General features: G+C 39.1%; 1 protein-coding gene across 2 annotated transcripts in view; it reads right to left on the reverse strand.

The window, feature by feature from the left end:
* The window catches only part of SEPTIN2 (septin 2), a 32,093-nt gene extending 22,067 nt beyond the window's left edge, over positions 1–10,026 (reverse strand). Inside the window, exon 1 of one of the 2 annotated variants that reach the window (XM_072407826.1) lies at positions 9,901–10,026. The gene's annotated coding sequence lies outside the window, so the exon portion shown is untranslated. Of the gene's footprint in view, positions 1–4,927; positions 5,094–9,900 lie in introns of those variants that run through there. The other variant, XM_072407827.1, reaches the window with a different exon arrangement.
* Between the last annotated feature and the right edge of the window lie 9,410 nt (positions 10,027–19,436).

The raw sequence follows: 19,436 nt of genomic DNA on the forward strand, positions 1-19,436 counted from the left end.
ATGCCTGAAGTTACCAGATTTTAGCTATAGATTTTCAAGTATTCAAGTAGAAAATGAACATATACGAGCGATAGAGAAAACTAATTGCCTGCGTCTTTAAAGTGGTCCTATAGTTAAAAATTAAAATTCAAACAGGCAGGGGCTGCAGAAGGAACAGGCAATGTCCCTTCTGCAATCAAGTAACCATACCTGCCTGATTGCACTTTTTCCGAACTCACCCTATTCCCTATTCCATAGCAGGAGCTGAAATCTTCTTTATTTGGGTTTCCTGATCTTTGGCCATTGATTGGCTGGGATGACATAACTCCCACACATCTGGCATACCCCTCATTTTTAATAGAATTTAGCAAACAGGCAGACAAGTAGGTTTTATTGCAGAACGGATATCACTTTTTCAAACTTGCAAATTCCCAAAGCAAAACTATAGTTCTGCTTTAAACTTGCAACTTACAAGGCAAGGCAAAGACCTTCAGCAGAGAAAGATAGTTGTGCTGTGTACATCTCAGAACTGGAAGAATCTGAAATTTCAACTTTAAATGTCGTTTTGGCTATCCCGATCAAAAATATCATTGTACTGTACTATGGTTGAAAGGCAGGTCATCCCATAAACTATTTAAACAAGGGATTAAAAATTGTAACATTACCAAACAAAGCACAAGAAATGTTCCCAATTTTCTCATTCTTACCTCTCTCCAGGTTTATGTTCTATATCCCAGATTTATAACCTTTTCAAGTATATAATTACTTATCTTTCCCATATACTTTATTGGTAATGGCTCACTGGCATTTGAACTATTATGTGGAACCTTCTCTGGGCATTCTGCTTTACAAGGTTAAACTAGACTAGGATGCATACAAAAAGATACTACTATGACATTTACAATAAATGTGTATATACATATGTTTTATTCCTAAATTGTGTTTGTTAATGGCTGTTCTGGCTGCCGACTTTTTAAAAATAATAAAAATGTATTTAAAACCCTACTCGGTATTGTAGTGAATTATATAGACTTCTAACTCTCGTTAAAGGGCCAAAGGAGAAGCTCATAAGGCAGGATTAAAATCAACTGCAAAAAGAAAAAGGAGATCATACAAGCTCAGTAACATGAAGCAGTATAGACCCAGTAATGGGAATGAATACACCCATATCAGGAGAAGAGGGCCCAGCTGAGACCTTTTGTACGGCAAATGCCGTGTAGAATCAGACACAACTGCATAATGAAGATTTTTGGAGTGAGACAGAAGATAATAATTTTCCCATGTGGCTTAAACTTAACAGAAAAAAAAAAGAAAAAAAATATTTAAAATTAAACTTGTTCTTTATCTTTTCATCTGCTTTCTAGGACTAAAACATATTTTATCCATTAGTAAACAGAGAAGAGATCTAGTGATCCAGTTTGACAACAAAGCCATGCACACAGAACTACTGTAATAATGATATGAAACAAATAAAAGAAAAGTGATCAGCAGGAAAATGAATCCTGCATTTTATATAATAATGAATCCTGCATTTCATATAATAATATATCTCCTCCCCGGTGGAAGGCTGCTTACGCGTCCAGGTTTTGCCGGAGCATCAACACTGGGGGTAATCAGGAGATAAATCTCCCGTTACTTGTCAAACATACAGAACAGCCATGTCCATATTCCTATACCAGAGATGGCAACCAATTTGCAGAATAGTCTTATTTCTTCTTTCCTTATACTGTACATCTTCATTTGGCTGTTGCTTGTAGAATGTGGAAATATGAAAGTAATTTTTCAGGTTTAGGCAGGAAACAAACATCCTCATCTAAAGATGCAGACGAGTACATGTCTGCATGTTACCATTAATATGGTTATGAGACACCCCTCCTGTTCTAGGCTGACAATAAAATCATTCACTGCAGGTGTATTTTATTGGTATTGTTGTTTTAAATTACAGGGATTGACTCACCTGTTATGAATGTTTAGTGAAAGTCACATTTGGTGACAACTGTTGGATTTAAAATCCCTTTAGTCCCGCACGTTCTGCCTGTACTACACGGTTATTAGTTACATTGTTCTGAGGACTACATGACACCTCCCATCAATGACATATACAAAAGGACAGGAAGAGTATTGTGGGGTCTTTTGTCCTGATACAGAAGGGTGAACAAGCATTTTCATGCACTACTGTACTGTGCAATACATATGGGATACACACTGACAAATGTCATATTGCATCTTTGCAGAGAATTACTCCACAAACAGTGCATCTTCCTGGCTAGGTCTACAATGAATGAGCTATTTCCCCCCTTTTGCTGTGAACATTCAAGAGGCCTTCACTGCTTTGGGAAAGCCTGGGAATGTTGTGTTGCTGCATGAGAATCTGTGGAATGGGCTAGCCTCCAGGCAGGGTGGTCTGCATTTACTCATTTGTATATCTCAATTATAGGTTGGAGAAAGTTAATATTTTAATGCTCTCCTTGTAAATAGATTTTTAGTGAACTCTCATACTGTAAATAGACAGTGGCTGTAAGACTGCCACCAGAGTTAACTGAAGTTTATTATAATTTATACTACACAATATTTATATAGCTCCAACATATTATGCAGTGCTGTACAAAGTCCATAGACATGTCACTAGCTGTCCTTCAAAAGAGCTCACAATCTAATGTCCCCCCATAGTCATATGTCATTTAACATTTATATTACATACATTTATTTCCCTATTAATTCATTCCTAATGACAAGTTGCCTATTGTGTCACTACAGTCCAATTCACTTTGAAACACCTGGTGATCCTGCCAATTTCTTGGTGATCCTGTATAATTCCTACCAGGTTATAGCAGCAGATCTTGATACCTTTGTAGCCAGCTGTACCACCATGCCCCTTGACCTTTTCTACTCTTCCTGAATGACAGATGCTTTTTAAAGGAGCCTTGTTGTCTCAAAATGAAAAGCATTTACCTAACACCTTCGGCTACATGCCCTCCGGCAATGGAGATCTGCCCCCCACCCTGTACTTGTAAATATGGCAGGACAGGCGGCTCTGCAGTAACATGACCACAGAATTTTTTTTTTTTAAAGCAATTTAATGAACAAAACACTTGTTGAAGGGACACTTGTTGCTTTGATTGATAAACGGTGAAAATTGAACTATTTATTAATATATCCACTTGATATATCACAAACAGCAACACCAACACAAGCAAACGCCTGCACAGAACGAGATATTAATTGCTCCATTTCATTTGAATGATAACCAGGGCTAAGCGTATATATCATGATATATCATTGATATATCATGAACAAGTCAAGAACCGGAAAAACCAGGAAACAATCCATGGCCATTTACATCGAACCTATATATTGTTACGCATTTCACATTATCATGACATAACCATGGTAATATGTAGATAGGTGGACCATTTAGTAACTTCACAATGCTGCAACATTCCATTTCTTACCTGGAATAATGTAGAACAAATGCACTACAATTATTCTTTAAATTCTAAGATGAACTTTCAATGGGCAGCTGACAGCCTGGGTGCTCACTTTTAAGCACTAGGTGTCCGGGAGAGTTCACAAGCATTTTTGTTTTATTTGTCCTGCACTGGTTGCAATACATCCTGGGATATCAGTTTCCCCGCTATTGTACTCCAAACCATTGGGAAACATGTTTCAAGTGTTAATAAGCAGTCTCATTCAAGTCTATGGAAGCAGATGAGTAGAAGATTGTTCTGAAATATTGCATAAAGCATCTAAAAACCAAAAACGCAACGCCAACACAGGCAAACGCCTGAACAGAAAGGGATTTTAATTGCTCCATTTCATTTCAATGATAACCAGGGCTAAAGGTTAGATAAGGACTGGCTGACAGTGATGGACCTCAGTGGTTCAGAACAACCACTTGCTGAACTTCAGTTTGCTGCAGAAATTACAATGCATATCTTCAGTCCCCTCTGCTCAGTGTGCAGATTACAAAATATTAAAAAGTCACTGCAGCAGAGGGTTGATCTGTTCCACAATTCTCTCTAAATGGCTATTACATCAAGAAACATATTCAGCACCTTTACTTATTGTACTTCCCCCTCCCCCCTCAGAATGTAGTCTGATAATCTAAATAATATAATGTAATTTATAATCATTCACATACAAGTCACAGTAACCAGAGGGAGGTATCAGATTTCTATGTACTGCACAAATATGTGAATTCTTCTGTCTGGAACCAAGTAAAACAACTAAAGGCTGGAAGAACATTACAGCAATGTCATCCCTGCCAAGTATGTCATTTGCAGTTCTGTCTGTGCACCAAAATGTGTTTGTTTTGTCTTCATCAGCGGCCTGAAGTATCTGACAGTACAAGTAAAGACCACTTAATAACAAGAAAAGCCTCCGAGCAATCATTTCTATTCTGCAAAGACTGGGGCATACTGGCGCTGTAATCATTTTCAATACACCATAGGAATAAAAATGTAATTTATAGTCCTTAATACCTACAATAAAGGAAATGTACCTTTCACAACAACAGTACAAAACACCTACTGAGTATATATAAGAATTGTCATGAATTATAAAAACAGTAAAATAAAAGCAGCATAAAGACTACCCAGATGCCTTCCTTATGAAGTTCAAAATTTTACGCCGGCGTGCCAATCACCTGACTGGCATGACAAGGAGCTACTGGTGCTACTCCACCATAAAAATAAAAAATTTCCATTAAAGAGGAAATCCCCTTTTACAAAGTAGCTTAACTGGTCTGGAAACTACCCAAACGTTTGATAATAAGTATTGCTTGTTTGCCGCTTCCATTTCACAGTTTGTTATTGCAGCATAATACAGCAATGATCTATTAAATTAAATACAAATTAAATACACAGAAGAGGTATATAAAAGTCAGAAGCAGTGCCATAGACAGAGAACACTAAAAACTACCCAGAAAAAGCAAAGCCTGTATACATACAAGATGGCGTGACGTTGCTGGCAGATTGTCGTCCTATTGTGAGCTGGGATTTTGGGATCTGTATGTAAGAGCGAGGCCCCCTGAAATGTGATAGTTCATACAAAGCTACACAGGAAGGAAGCTGGGTTAGTAGTGTGGGATCACTCACAGACACCACGACTAATAGCTGTTTCCTGTGTATTACAAACCTCACCGACATTGACATATTACTTCTGTTCTCAACATGCTACAACTGTCAGACACAATACATTGAAGGCCCGACCGTCTGATGGGGTCCAACATAGTCCTGGCATCGGTTCATATGCAGTAATGAACAATCATGGGAAGTTTTATATATTTATATATATAAAAAAATAATCATAAATATTTAAAATATACTCCTATGTTGTCTCAGAAAATTGGTGGGGCACAGCCCTTGATGCAGTCAGATCCATTCTTTTAGATCTGTCACACTATACAAAATGTGCCGATATATGCGATACATTAGTACTGTAAGCAGTGATCTCTCCAGCCCCTTTTAGCTGGGCGCACCACCCAGCATTTTCAGTAACCACCCAGCTGTTTTAGGGTGGTTACTAAAGAGTTGGGGCACAATACAGAGGCTGCCCAGAGACTGGTACGGGTTCTTTTACAACACACCATCTTATTAAAGCAATGCCCTGTTGTAGGTAAATTGTACGTAAACCCCCATTTTTGGATACTGTTTTGTCCGTTACATAAATCATTTACATATATCTGCATAATGAAGGCAAAAAATATCTGTTGATCCTGAGAAAAATCTAGTGAGCTACTGATAATCTGTCCTTTCTGCTGCACTGAAACTAATATTAGCACTGTTAGGTTCACATCTGAACTACAGATTACTTCCTCCCCTTATGTTATAGAGACAATGATGCTACGACACAGGTCAGCAAGTAAAGACTTATTCCTGTCCCTTAAAGACAGGAATAATACAAAAAAAAAAAAAATATATATATATATATATATATATATATATATATATATTTATTTACATTTATATATATTTATTTACATTTCAGTTTTTGGGTTTAAATATGCCATAAATCTGGGAAAAACTGATCTTGCTAATTAGGTAAAAAAAAAAAAACATTTATTAACCATTATTTTCCAACACTGGTGGTCACCATAAGATAAATATTCAGTATAATCATATGGCTGAAAAGGCTCCTATTCACCTTTAGAATTCAAAGTGTAACTAAAGACAGATTTGCAGTTTAAGCATTTTTCATTGTTGACCCCACCAGCTGAACATTCCATTTTTGGTCCACCACCAATCTGTTTGGGCACCAGAAACAATTAAAGTAAGTCCTATAAAAGAACTAAGTTGAAACTCGGAGCTTATATAGGCCAAGGATTCTCTCTGTGCCTCCAATGCACCAGGGTTATCAGATGGAAAGAAAAGGGAACTGGTCACGTGCTTCTTGATACCAAAAAGTACCATCATGTAAACAGATCAGTGAGGGAACAAAGGAAGAAAAATAACTATAAGACAATAGTAAGGCTGCCATTAAAGTGAACCTGTTTGATTGCCCAACATGGATAAAGTTTAGGTTTGCTTTAAGAATTCCAAACTCTAAAAACTCTTTAAATGCCAATCACTGATGGTTCTTTAAAAGCTCTTGCTTGCACTGATATAACAATAGCACAAATCTGCTACATGGTTAACAAAGGGTTACTTTAAAATTTGCAGTGCAGCCAACATCTAGCCATTCAGATCAGGATAGCCAGACCTATAACTCTGTATTGTGGAGTTCAGTTTCTTTTTACCTCTTTACAATACATATTATACACATAAAATCCAAGAAAATTACTTTTTTACAATTTGCGTTCTTGTTATAGCACACAAAAGAAATCACAAATGGTTCAGTTTAACATTCTCCATCGCCAAATTGGTCTTTTTATTCTTCCAAAGAAAAGGTATTTAAGAAATGACTCGGCCCCATACAGCAATGAGATTTGGACAAAGACTCTGCTATGACAGATGGCAGAATAGATGCTGTGGTATGTTATAGTCATGCCTGAGATATGACACATGAAAGTACTGGCATGTCCCATCTGCTGGAAACATGAGGACAATCTACACTGCCCCTAGCCCATTACATGGGATGAATGGCAACCATCCATTGCTACGTTCACTAACAATTGGCAGAAGCAATACAAATCATCACATTAAAAAGATTTCTTTGAAAACTTTTAGCGGCTCCATTTTGGGTTTGTTAAATGGGAATGTCTTAATCTTAACTTAGACCATTGCTAAAAAGACTTTTCTGGTATAAATTACCCATCACAGAAGGCCGGCATCATCTAGGGTCACCTTCGGATTCCTAGACCAAAATGTTTAACCAGTGGGGAAATGCTTATACACATCAAAGGGCCTGCACAGCAGAATTCACGTTTTTAACAATATGTACATCCCACTAGGCCCAGCATCTTGTATCTGTATGCTACTGCAAAGGTATAATTTTACAACAGTCCAAAAGGGTGATCACTGGTGAAGGGAAATTAAGAAATTGATCCTTCCTACCTACCGCCCCATTTCCTGTAGAACCCCAATAGGATCTGGTCTCTGGCCATCTGCCCCAGCATCCCCCATGGTCTCTGGCCATCTGCCCCAGCATCCCCCATGGCCTCCGACCATCTCCCCCAGCATCCCCCATGGCCTCCGACCATCTCCCCCAGAATCCCCCATGGACTCCGACCATCTCCCCCAGCATCCCCCATGGCCTCCAAGCAGGGAGGGTGTTGGAGCAGGGTTGTGAGAAATGTTGTCTGGAGAAAACTATCACACATGTGCTGAATGCAGAGACAAATCTGCTTGCATGGGGCATCTGAGATAAAATCATAAAGAGGATAGAGGAGGGAAGTGGGTACATGACAAGACCATGATTTATTAAAGCAAAGCAAGGATTGAAAAAATTGCCAGCTACTATCAAATTATTTCTATGAAATCCATTCCAGGTTAACTGGATCACCCAGGTTCTTCCTTGGAGAGCTTTAATAAATCAGACTTCATGTCTAAAGCAAGTGTGGATGCATATGAAGAAATAGAACATATTTATTATTCTGAGCAGGAAACATATTTCCTTCAGATAAAACTGACACTAGAATATATAAGTCGCTATAAATAAAAAGAAATAAACCAATCAGTCTCTCTATTTAATGTACAGCGCTGCGTATTATGTTGGCGTTATATAAAAATCTTGTTTATTAATATTATTAATTGTAATGACAAGACTACTAAATAAACCTTGTGATAAAAGCATCATGATGGCTATGAGGGAAAGCATCCATTGCTCTAGGACTGGTATGTGGCTAGGGAGGGACACCACCCTGCACTCCCTCCCCTCATAAAAGGCACAAGGGAGTAAAGATGCCATTTGCAGTCACTGAGTTTTCTGAGGTTTGTTTGAATCATTTTGCAAGCAAAACCAAAATGGTGACAAACTAATAATCAGCTTTTTATAGAAAGTGGCCATGGAAAGAGAAAACTTTCCTATCACACTTACCAAGCAACAGAAAAAAAGACAAGGTTTCAGCAATAATTCACATTACAAGCAGAGATTTGCCGAGATATTTGGATGGAATATTGCCGCACCAAGGTAAAGTGCGGTACCAAAGTATAATCCATGGGAGGTCTATTTTTGGGGATATTTTTAATGATTTGGGGTCATCCAATGCAAACCATTACTCCAGCAGGCAAGAATACAATTCCATGAACATAGTGGACACACAAGGCTCATTGTGTCAATGCAAGCACTTCCTCTATGTGTCCAGCAATGACTATATGGGGAGGATCCCGACACGCCATGACTGGATGTATATGATATACCTTGCCATTATTTAATGTACAGCGCTGCATAATATGTTGGCACTATATAAATCCTGTTAAATAATAATTGTTAAAGTATTGGATGTCAGGTTATATTGCTGTCACCAAAGGACAAAGAAAGGAAATCTGCCATTGGGAACACCCAGACCAGACAACCTTTTTTGTTCACCCTGAGCAGGGAGTAAAGAGAAATCTCCCCAATGGGAAAAAAAAAAACACAGACGAAAAAAAAAAAAGCAGGCAGGGTTTCATCCCTTCCTCACTCTATTCACAACTAAAAGGAAAGTTTGGGGTTTAAATGGCTGGTAACCCCAATATGCAGCTTTTCCTTACTTTATATGCTACAAGCAACACAAAAAATAATTGCACCATCAACACAATGACTTTCTGATATGAGGAAATGACCAAAAGCTAAGCCAATAATTGAAAGGTAAATGTTGTCATATATAGACTACAATCTATTCCTTAGTATTTTATCATGTCACACTCCATAGTTTCTTTATGCAAATATTTTTGGGGAATCTTTTGTATTGTTACTAATTTGGAGATCCTGCCAGTAACAACACTTCCAGTTGCAGACTGACAACATTATTCACAGGCTGACAGCTAGAATCAGCGTTGTCAGGCTTTCAAACACACTTCCTTACTAGACCACTGGGATGCCCATCTAGTCTATGAAATAAGCATGAGATGGAAGTGCATAGGACTACATGACAACGCCTTTTGCTCATTCTGAGATGGAAAATTGCTATTGTCAGCTTATAAAAGGTAGTGAGGTTACTGGCAGGATCTCTGGGCAAGCAATCATGCAAGAGATCAACATAAACAGAAATAATGGCAAACAGAAAACATATTTAGGATTTTCATGCAGTATATATATATATATATATATATATATATATAATATAAGTTTAGGAAGCCCAAACATGAGCTGGGTTGGAGGATGTGCACACCCCATTCACCGACTACCGACATCTATGTCGATCTAGAACCACAAGTCCCAGCAACCCTCGCCAGCTTCCTAAAAGCACAACCCAAACAATCTTAGTACATTGTCATGCACGGTGCTCCAGTGTTGCACTAATTCACACAGCAATGACAAGGAAAAGCCCCGATTTCCTACCGGTGTCCGCACTTCTCAGTTTCCGGAGCTGAACGATCCGCACAACTTCTGGCAAAACTCGGTTCACAAGAGTCCCTGAAAAAACTCTGCCCTTCAGCAGCCAATCAGCGTGAAGGATGCAGAGCGCTTAACCAATTAAAAGCGCGACATCCCGAAGTCATTCTATCGTCTTTTACTGATATGAAAGTTATAGCCAATCAGCGAGTTCCTAACAACCCCCTTATCTATGATTGCTCCGCCCGCACGGAGGGGCGTGGCCATTGTTAGGGGTGGGGGTCAGGACCGCTTTAAATACTGCGAATTAATCACCATGGGGAGGGCGGCTGACTGTAGCTTGGTGTCCTATGTGTGGGCATGCTGCGCAGTAATAATGACGTGAAGGGGGCTATGTGGGTGTAGGAGGAGGACTTTCATGTGCTCGGTGACCCGAAAGGGGGTGTGCACTTAGAGGACAGCCCCACCCTTTTATCTCACAGGCTTCTGTAGACGTATTCCATGTTCACATGTGCGGCTGACCACTCCCAAACCCTGAGTTACAACCATTGTGTGCCTGGGAATGTGAGGAGGGGGTACTGACATGAATTTATATATAATGCCATGTGTTGCAAATAGCGGGCCCCTGTTCAAAACTGACTTGGGCCCTGTAGGGCCGAGAAGGTCTGGGGCCCTTGTGGGGCAGCACACTTTGCACCCCTCTGTGTCTACCCCAGCAACGGATTATGGGTCATCTGCTGTCCTGATGAACACTTTCCGTCACATTTTAATATTATTATTATAAATAGGATTTATATAGCGCCAACATATTAAAGAGGAACTATACTTAAAAAAACAAAACAAAAACACACCTTTAATCCCACAGAGCAGACCGATCACTCCGGGGGTGTCAGGCATCTGGTCCTGCATCGTCCCAGAGCTGGCATTCCGGGCACCGCTATGTTCGTCTTCTCTTCCGGGTTCTTCACCCTACGTCACACGACCCAGGTGCGAGATCTGGTGATGTAAAATTTAAAAAAATATAACAATCTCACTCAGCAAAAAGGCTTCATCTGCGCATGCCCAAAATGCTCAGGCGTGCGTAGAAGGAGCGCCCAAGAGCCTCCCAGGATGCCTGACGTAGGTATTCCGGGAGGCTTTGCGGTCCTATTCATTCTCGACCACCTAGGCAACTGAGAATAAGGGGGTGGTGCTGCACCCTTCTTTAAAAAAAAAACAGAATTTTTACCCTATATAAAAGGGTTCTCTACCCATTTATGTAAAATGAAAATTCTGAGTATAGGTACACTTTAACATTAAATAGGGGTTGCAAATAACAGATACAGACTGTGACACAGGAGGAAGGGAGGACCCTGCCCTGAAGAGCTTACAATCTAGGAGGTGGGGGAAGTAACACACAATAGGAGGGGAGATATGTAGTGGTGAGAAGTAGTGAGGGTTTTAAAAGACAGAAAAAGGCAAGTTTGAAAAAATGGGTTTTGAGTGCACTTTTAAAGTAGGAGCAAGCTGAATAGGACAAGGAAGACCATTCCAGAGAGTTGGGGAAGCTCTAGAAAAGTCTTGGAGCCTTGCAATAAGAACCAGATTTATGGCTGAGCACCTTTATATGCTGCATGTGGTATCTCAAAAACCTTAACACTGCTCTCATTCCTTTTTAATTTATTCAGTGTTTATGCCGATCATTTGCAGATGGAAAACAGTCAACTGCTGTGTGATCTTGCATAGCTGCCTTTGTCCAGACTGGCAGTGCAGATACCGCTATCTTAGGGGAGATGCTACACAAAGCTTCTACCAGTAGCAACCCAAAAGAGAATAAATGGAGAGGGCAGTGACCAGTTTACTACAACTTATTCCTGCAGACGCCTATCCCCATTCCATTTTAGGACTCTGACATTGTCCTTCTTTGCTTCCTGGAGATGGTTGGCTGGGCCGGGATGACATGACTCCTCACATCTGCCTAGTTTCCCTAGCAAGTTGTACCTGCTCAAGAAACACTGGATAAAACTTCTCAGTACACCTTTTCTAGTAGGCATTTTGTTAATCCACCTAGAAATGTGGTTCCCAATATCCATAAAGGCAGTCTTGTTCAAAGGCACATCTAGACATATTATTATATTACCTTCTAAAGGCCTATTTAACTGTTTGGTGTTTGGTGCTCATGGGTTCCCCTAATCTCTATGGCTACAAACCAAAGATTATAGGTAGATAACGTTGAAACTTTCCTCAGATATAATTGGCAAGGCAATAATTAAAACACTTTTGGTCTGCACATGTAATACTGTGTTATGGGCAGAAGACCAAGACAATGAATTGCCGACCCCAAACAGGGATGGTGTTGAATCCTGTGTGAAGGCCAGTCCATGTTTTGGAACAGATTGGATGTAGTAATCTCTAAGGCCAGGTATACACATGCAATAATTGTTGTTAGAAAACGAACGATTAACGGCAGATCAACAAATATTTACAATAATTTTCAATGATCGTATAGTGCATAATTCTGTGCATGCTGTAACATTACGATTGTTCAAAAATAATCCAATAATAACCAATAATGTACACACACTAGATATGATCGTTTGAACAATGCAGGAAGTCATGTGTACCGGAGGAAGTGTACCGCAGAACCATCCACGATCACTGCATGACCATACACACAATATATAGCTAACGATTGCCGCCTAAATGGATCCACCAGGACGGTCGTTCGTTTCCAGTGACATTGCTTGTTCATCGGCATTGTTGTCCTGTCGCACTTTTTTTGTTTACGATTATTGGACAATTGGTTGTTAATAGTTCATTTACAACAACACATATTGCACGTGTGTATGTAGTTTAAGGCCATGAAAAGTTAAGATTATTAGGATAGATAAGACAAGTAGCAAATTCCTAACTGCAGCTCAAATCCTGAATATACTAAAGAGGTTATAGACCTGGGTTTAGGTATAGGTTGTCCTGGGAGGCCTTTTATAGAACATGACCTATGACCAGGCAATCCATTGTGTGATAAGTTCATGTGTTAGCATATCCTGTCCTCTACATACATCACTATCATGCAGATACCATATAAGATATATTCCATCTTTCACTCTGCATAAGAAACCCTCCTAATCTTCAATTTAGTCACCTCTAGGACTTCCTACAAACTTCACCCTTCTTTTGAAACTATTTATATCATATCCATTAGGCTTCCAGCCTTGAGGGGTGTGTGTGTGTCAGCTCTGTACTATATGCACTTTTCTAGAATCAACGATTCTACTTACCTTATACCCAGGCACTCATTCCTCTAAAAATAAAGGCTTACACTAGCCTTTCTTAACCTTTATTAAATGTGGGAACCCTTGAAAAATCTTTCAGGTCTTCAGGGAACGGATTCTTTCAATTACCATATCCACAGTACATTAAAATGGTAGTCAGTGGGATTAATGCCTCTTACATTGCTGGCTTCTGGGAAGAATGTCATCCTTACAGATAGCCAAAAAAGATCATTGGTGTCAGTAAAATCTGGGAGGTCAAAACTGCTCACTGCTCAAGGAACCCCTGGAGGAACCCTAGCGTTCTACAGAACCGTGGTTAAGGGATTTTTAAAAAAATGTAAATGCTGTGGTTTGGATCTCTTGTTTCCCTTCCTACATAATTACCACACTCATGAGGCACATGCATCATATCCACTAATTTAATACAATTCTGGTATTTAGCATCAGAAGACAAGACTTGCTTTTTTTTTTTTGCAACTAAGCTTTATTGTGATCTATAGCAGTTTGTAAAATGTACATTTTGATGTTTTGTATTTCTTGCCTGTACATAAGACAAAAATTATGATGAAGCGCTCAGTGAACTGAAAGCCAATGAGATTATAGCCAACACTATTCAACTATATAGGTAAATCTATCTAATAAATTATTTTTTACTTTAAATATAACACTCAACTCAAACTACTTCATTTTGATTTTCAATCGGCCACAGCCTTTTTTTATTTATTGGTTTTAAAACTATATTGAGATTAAAACATAGATTTTATAACAATTTCCTTAATGAAACATCACCGAGGAGAGCCTAGCTACCACAGCTCAGGCCCCAAATAAAAGCCCTACTTTTCCTAAAGTCCTCTTCCATAAGGAGAGATTAAGCCAAATATTCAAAAATTCAGGCCGTAACAAAAACTAAAAGGGTCTTCCTTAGCTATCCAAAACGATCTGCTAAGGGTTGTTTTCTCTTCTTTTTCAGGTCCCTGGTTCGCATCCTAATGGATGAAGAACACCTGAATAACCAACAGATCCAGACCTGCTGCCTTCCTCATAAGGTAAGCCTGAAATTTAAAAAGAAAAAGGGGGAGAAAGTGGATGAAGAACCACAATCTGACAGAAGTTTGACAAAGGCTGTGTACACACAGTTAGATTTTTGTCAATGGAAATGATTGTGAAAAATAGTTTCCAGCGAAAAAAAGACTAAAAGGTGAATGAACAAGCGCTGTACATACAGCGCCATTCTGTTCAATAAAGATAAAAGGGGGAGAGCGAACAAGCAAGCGGCACACCCTCCCTTCACTTCCATTGTGGTTGTTCGTCTTCCGTCATTCATGGATCCACCGGTACGGATCCATGAACATCAAACGGCCACTGTGCACACACCAGATTTTATAGACGAGCGCCCTGTTTTCAACTGCATTTATAGGTTGGGGTGTTGAGCTTTTAACATTTTTTTTTTTTTTTTAAACATTCTTTATTTAAGATTTTCAAAACAAAAGACAATAAAGACCGCAAAAGTATCATAGGAAATCACAAACACAATATGAATGCGGCAGGAAAGTACCTATATAAACATTAATCTTAGTAACAAACCAGTCGTTACAGAGCAAGTTGAACAACAAAAATAAAAAAACAAAATACAAAAAGCGCAAATCTAAAAGGGCAAAGCAGTGACCAATTAATAAGAATAAAATAATACAATAAAATAAGGTGAACTACTCTTTGGGAACAGAAACAAATAACGAATGAGGGAAAGGGGCGGAAAACAGAGGGAGAGGGGCAGTGGGAGGCAAAATATGGCACAATAAGACATATAAAACAATAAAACAATAAGGCAGACTGAAATTACAATTTCAATTTGAGGGAGCAAGGTCCCTGTAGTCTGGGGTGAGCATAAATTGGGACCAGTAGAACCAGGTGTTTGCCACTTTCCTGCTTGTGCCCCTCACAGTGGAGGTAAGATCCTCCATGCGGTGAATCTCGTTAACGCTACTCAGCCATAAGCCAATCGAGGGTGGCGCTGTAATTCGCCAGCCAGCGGCAATGCAGGAAAGGGCAGCTACAAGAGCTTTTAACATTTTTTATGATCATGCATTTTCATTTTTAAACGTTTTAAACATATCGTTAATATTGTCACAAATAAGTTAATAAGCCAAATGGAAGGGAAAATAGTGGTGCACTCAATCAAAATAATATTTTGCATGTGAGGAGCTCACAAGACAAGACAATTTGTTATACTACTTACCCATATTTCCATATCCCTCCTCCTTATTGTGTGCTGTGTTTATTGTACAGGTAGTCCCCGGGTTACATACGAGATAGCGACTGTAGGATTGTTCTTAAGTTGAAATTGTATGTAAGTCGGAACAGATACATTATTTTAATAAATAATTAGGACAGATGTTTGTCTCAACATATTATTTGACAGTGTGGTGTCAGTGACTGTATAAAATCCTCACTGTGCATTTATCACAAACAAATCAGAAAAAAAAAAAAACTTTATGGAGCCCAGACATTAATTAACTTCTGTAGCAATCTGTGCTTTGACATGCAAAAAGAAACAACTACAAAGTTTGTCTTGGTCATTAGTGAGTTACAAGAGGCTCCAGAAGAGCTCAGCTCTTAAGATCACCAACAACCTCAGCTGTGTTAAGCAAAAGATTTAATCTGCAAGTCATGCGCTTGTATCTAGGAGTCATCAGTATGTTTGATGTCCTTAACTCGAGGACTATCTGTACAGCACTGTGTAATATATTGGTGCTACATAAATAATATTTATTATTAATACTAATAATAATTATAATAATAAAAACACAACAAGAGATAAAAATACCCTGGGCTCAAAATTCAAATGAAGACAGCAAATAACAATAACAACTCAATAAAAAACAGAAGCTGTTACTGTAAGCCCCTGAGCCTACATGAAGGTCAATGCCATTCTGGGCTCCCTATGTTAATGATGGAAGCTGCATATATCCTAAGTAGATAGTGGGCACATCCACAATGGGACTCATCTGAATAGAAAAGTTTATTTGAGGCTGCCCATTTGTCACAGGGCCTAATGGAATGCAGATTAATTTTCACACAATCATCCATTAGCATGTAATACACTTGCACATTTCCTGAAACTACAACCATTGTATGGGGTATCTCTTCATGGGTAGCTTGTGAATTTACACTCCTCTTATTATAGACAGTCATTTATGTTAAAGCTGAATTGTGGGCTAAACAAATATGTAACTTTAGGTAGATTATTTTCATAATGTCAGGTTTACTCCTGAATGAATTATTATTAATAAACGTTATTTATAAAGCGGCAACATTACGTAGTGCTGTACATTAAATAGAGGTTGCAAATGACAGACAGATAAACACTGATGCAGGAAGAGGAGAAGACCCTGAACAGAAGAGCTTACAATCTAAGAGGAGGGAAATATGAATTGGTGGGTAAGAAGTGAGGGTTTAATAAGACAGGTAGGAGATTTTAAAAAGATTTTTGGTTTTGAGTGCTCTTTTAAATATGGAGAAAAGAAGAAAGTTGAATAGTACGAGGAAGACCATTCCAGAGAGTGGGGGCAGCTGTAGAAAAGTCTTGAAGTTGTGCATGTGATACAGTAATGAGTTCAATAATTAGTTGTTAACTCATTGTTTAGATAAACAGCAGGTGGAGTTCCTATTGTGTGAAGTAAATTCCTAAGTGTGAACCAAAACTCCTGAAACTTGAGTAACCTTGCTTTGTACTCCCTATTTTTACACTGCATCACAAAAAAATAAATATGGTCTGTTACTTGGTCTAATTCATGTGTCCTATACTAAGTCAAGTGTGCAGAATCCAAATCTGATGTCCGATTCTGTCTAGGACGTCAGGATCTTAGGTTAATTACACATATAGACGCGAATAGCTTCATTCTCTCGTACCGCAGTTACCGCGGTAGTAATCGCTATACATAACTAAGTTTTGCCTAATAGTTCCAGGACAATACAAAATGTAGTTTTATGTTGCAACAACATATACAATTACACATAATTCACCTGAGTCCTTGTTCAACACACATGTACACTTAGAAGTGTTTCAGGCACTTGCTTTTGCGTTTGTGGCTCTCCCGTTGCAGAAACCAGCAGTAGTCGCCCATCATGTTGGGGTGGCACCGGCCTTCATATCTTGTTTCCATAACAAATGACCTGGTGGAACCTCTCTCCTTGTTCATTACTCCCATCACCCAAATTTTGTGGGAAGAAGTTCAGATGGGAATGTAAGAAATGCATTTTAATTGACACTCGGCAGCCAAGTTGATAGAATGCTGCTAGCTTGTTGTTCACAAGTTCAGCATGGTTTTCAGCTCGCTGGTGGCCCAGAAAGTTTTGTGCAACAAAGACAGGTCCCTTACTAGATCATCCAAATCTGTGCTTACCCTCTTCAAATTGGGGTTCATAACATTCATTAACATCGACATCATCCTCCTGTTCCTCATCCCACATGTCACCGTCTGTTCCAACAGATATAGGAGGGCCTGGCACTGGATTCTCTGCATCATGTGGCACTGGCTTCAGAGCAGATTCACAATCAGAATAGACGATTTTTGACTTAAGCCGCATACACACTTCCATACACTTTTACGATCACTTCAGATTCTCGTCCGATATCGGCCCTGCCCCGAATATCGTGCTAAAACCATTAAAAGTGTGTACGTAGCTTTAGTCTTCATCGAAAACCCAGCAATTTTACTCATACAGAAGTAGCAGCCCGAGTAATGGTCTTTTGGCTCATGCCAAACCATAGGCATAGGAAATGGCATTTTATTCCTTTTCCCATTTAACCATTGTTAGGCCAACGTAACACACGTGACAGCAGATATGAGGTGCCCAGCTTTTATCCTGATCTCCAATTTCACATCCAAAGTAATACATGGGTATTGAGGGTTAATATTTATCTCTTTTATTTTTGTACCGCTGGGCATCCCCCCCTCCCCCCCCCCCTTCTCCCCTGGGCTGATTTGTTATATGTGTCTGTTTGTGTTTTTATTTTTATGTTGTTTATGACTATTGGTTTACACCCTATGTTATACGCTTCCGATAGCAGATATGTAGCTGTTCTCGTACAGGTTTACCATGTGCTATATGATCCCTCTAGAACTGTTTGTTTCTCCTGTCAAATTTTTTTTGGGTATGTACAGCTCTTTGGTATTGAATGACTGTTAATCTGAAGCCTATAATGTTATGTTTGTTACGATGTATGTGTTATATACTTGATTCTTTGTTATGTTACCTGTTGTTATTTTTTTTTTCTCTGAAAATCTAATAAAACTGATTGAAACAAAGTAATACATGTAAGCAAATCATCCTCTTGGTTAGGTTCTTGCATTGATCACACGGGTATATTTGCCACAATTATAGCAAAAATTGTCCGGTTTATTAACACAGCTACGCCTACTCATCTTTAGCTCAAAACAGACTCGCTATGGCCTAGCTGTACTATCAAATAAGATGATTTCGCACTAGAGACAAGCCCTTGGTCCATTTTGCATTATATACCTATTTCTGACTTGCCCAGCCGCTGCTGGAACATGTATTGCCACCAGGGGACGTGATTCAGCTGAGGCAGCAGCAGGCATAGTGGTAACTGCAACTGTTATAATGTTCCCATGTAAAAATACATTACCCAATTACCGACCATTTGAACAGCTATAGCATGCCCATAACTTAAAATCTGTACGTGATAGGCAAATTCTGAGTTCAGAGTTGGAATCAGCACAGTGATGTACATTAAATAGGGGTTGCAAATAACAGACAGAGACACAGGGAGAGGAAAGGACCCTGCCCTGAAGAGCTTACAATCTAAGAGATGGAGAAAATATAATTATTACACAGTATTTATATAGCGCCATTCTATTACGCAGAGCTGTACAAAGTCCATAGTCATGTGACTAACTGCCCCTCAAAGGGGCTCACAATTTATAGTCCCTACCATAGTCATATGTCATTAATACAGTCTAGGTCAATTTTTGGGGGGAAGCCAATTATGCATGGAACAGTTATTAAAAGTGTGATTAGGTTATAGGATAAATATCCAATACTACAAAGCACCACATATCAAACAATCTTGCACAGACTCTTTGTATAACACATCAACCCTGTGCTATTTCTACTATTCTCTGCTGTATATTGTACAACGTGTCACTAACCTACACGTCAATAAAGTTTCAGAAAAAAAAAAAAAAACTATTTCCTCAGTCAGGGCAGACGCATATCCGTTTCCTGCTCTTACTGCATTCCCCTGCCCCATCTTCGAGCTGACGT

Source organism: Pyxicephalus adspersus, chromosome 4 (assembly GCF_032062135.1).
Source record: "Pyxicephalus adspersus chromosome 4, UCB_Pads_2.0, whole genome shotgun sequence".
Classification (NCBI taxonomy): domain Eukaryota; kingdom Metazoa; phylum Chordata; class Amphibia; order Anura; family Pyxicephalidae; genus Pyxicephalus; species Pyxicephalus adspersus.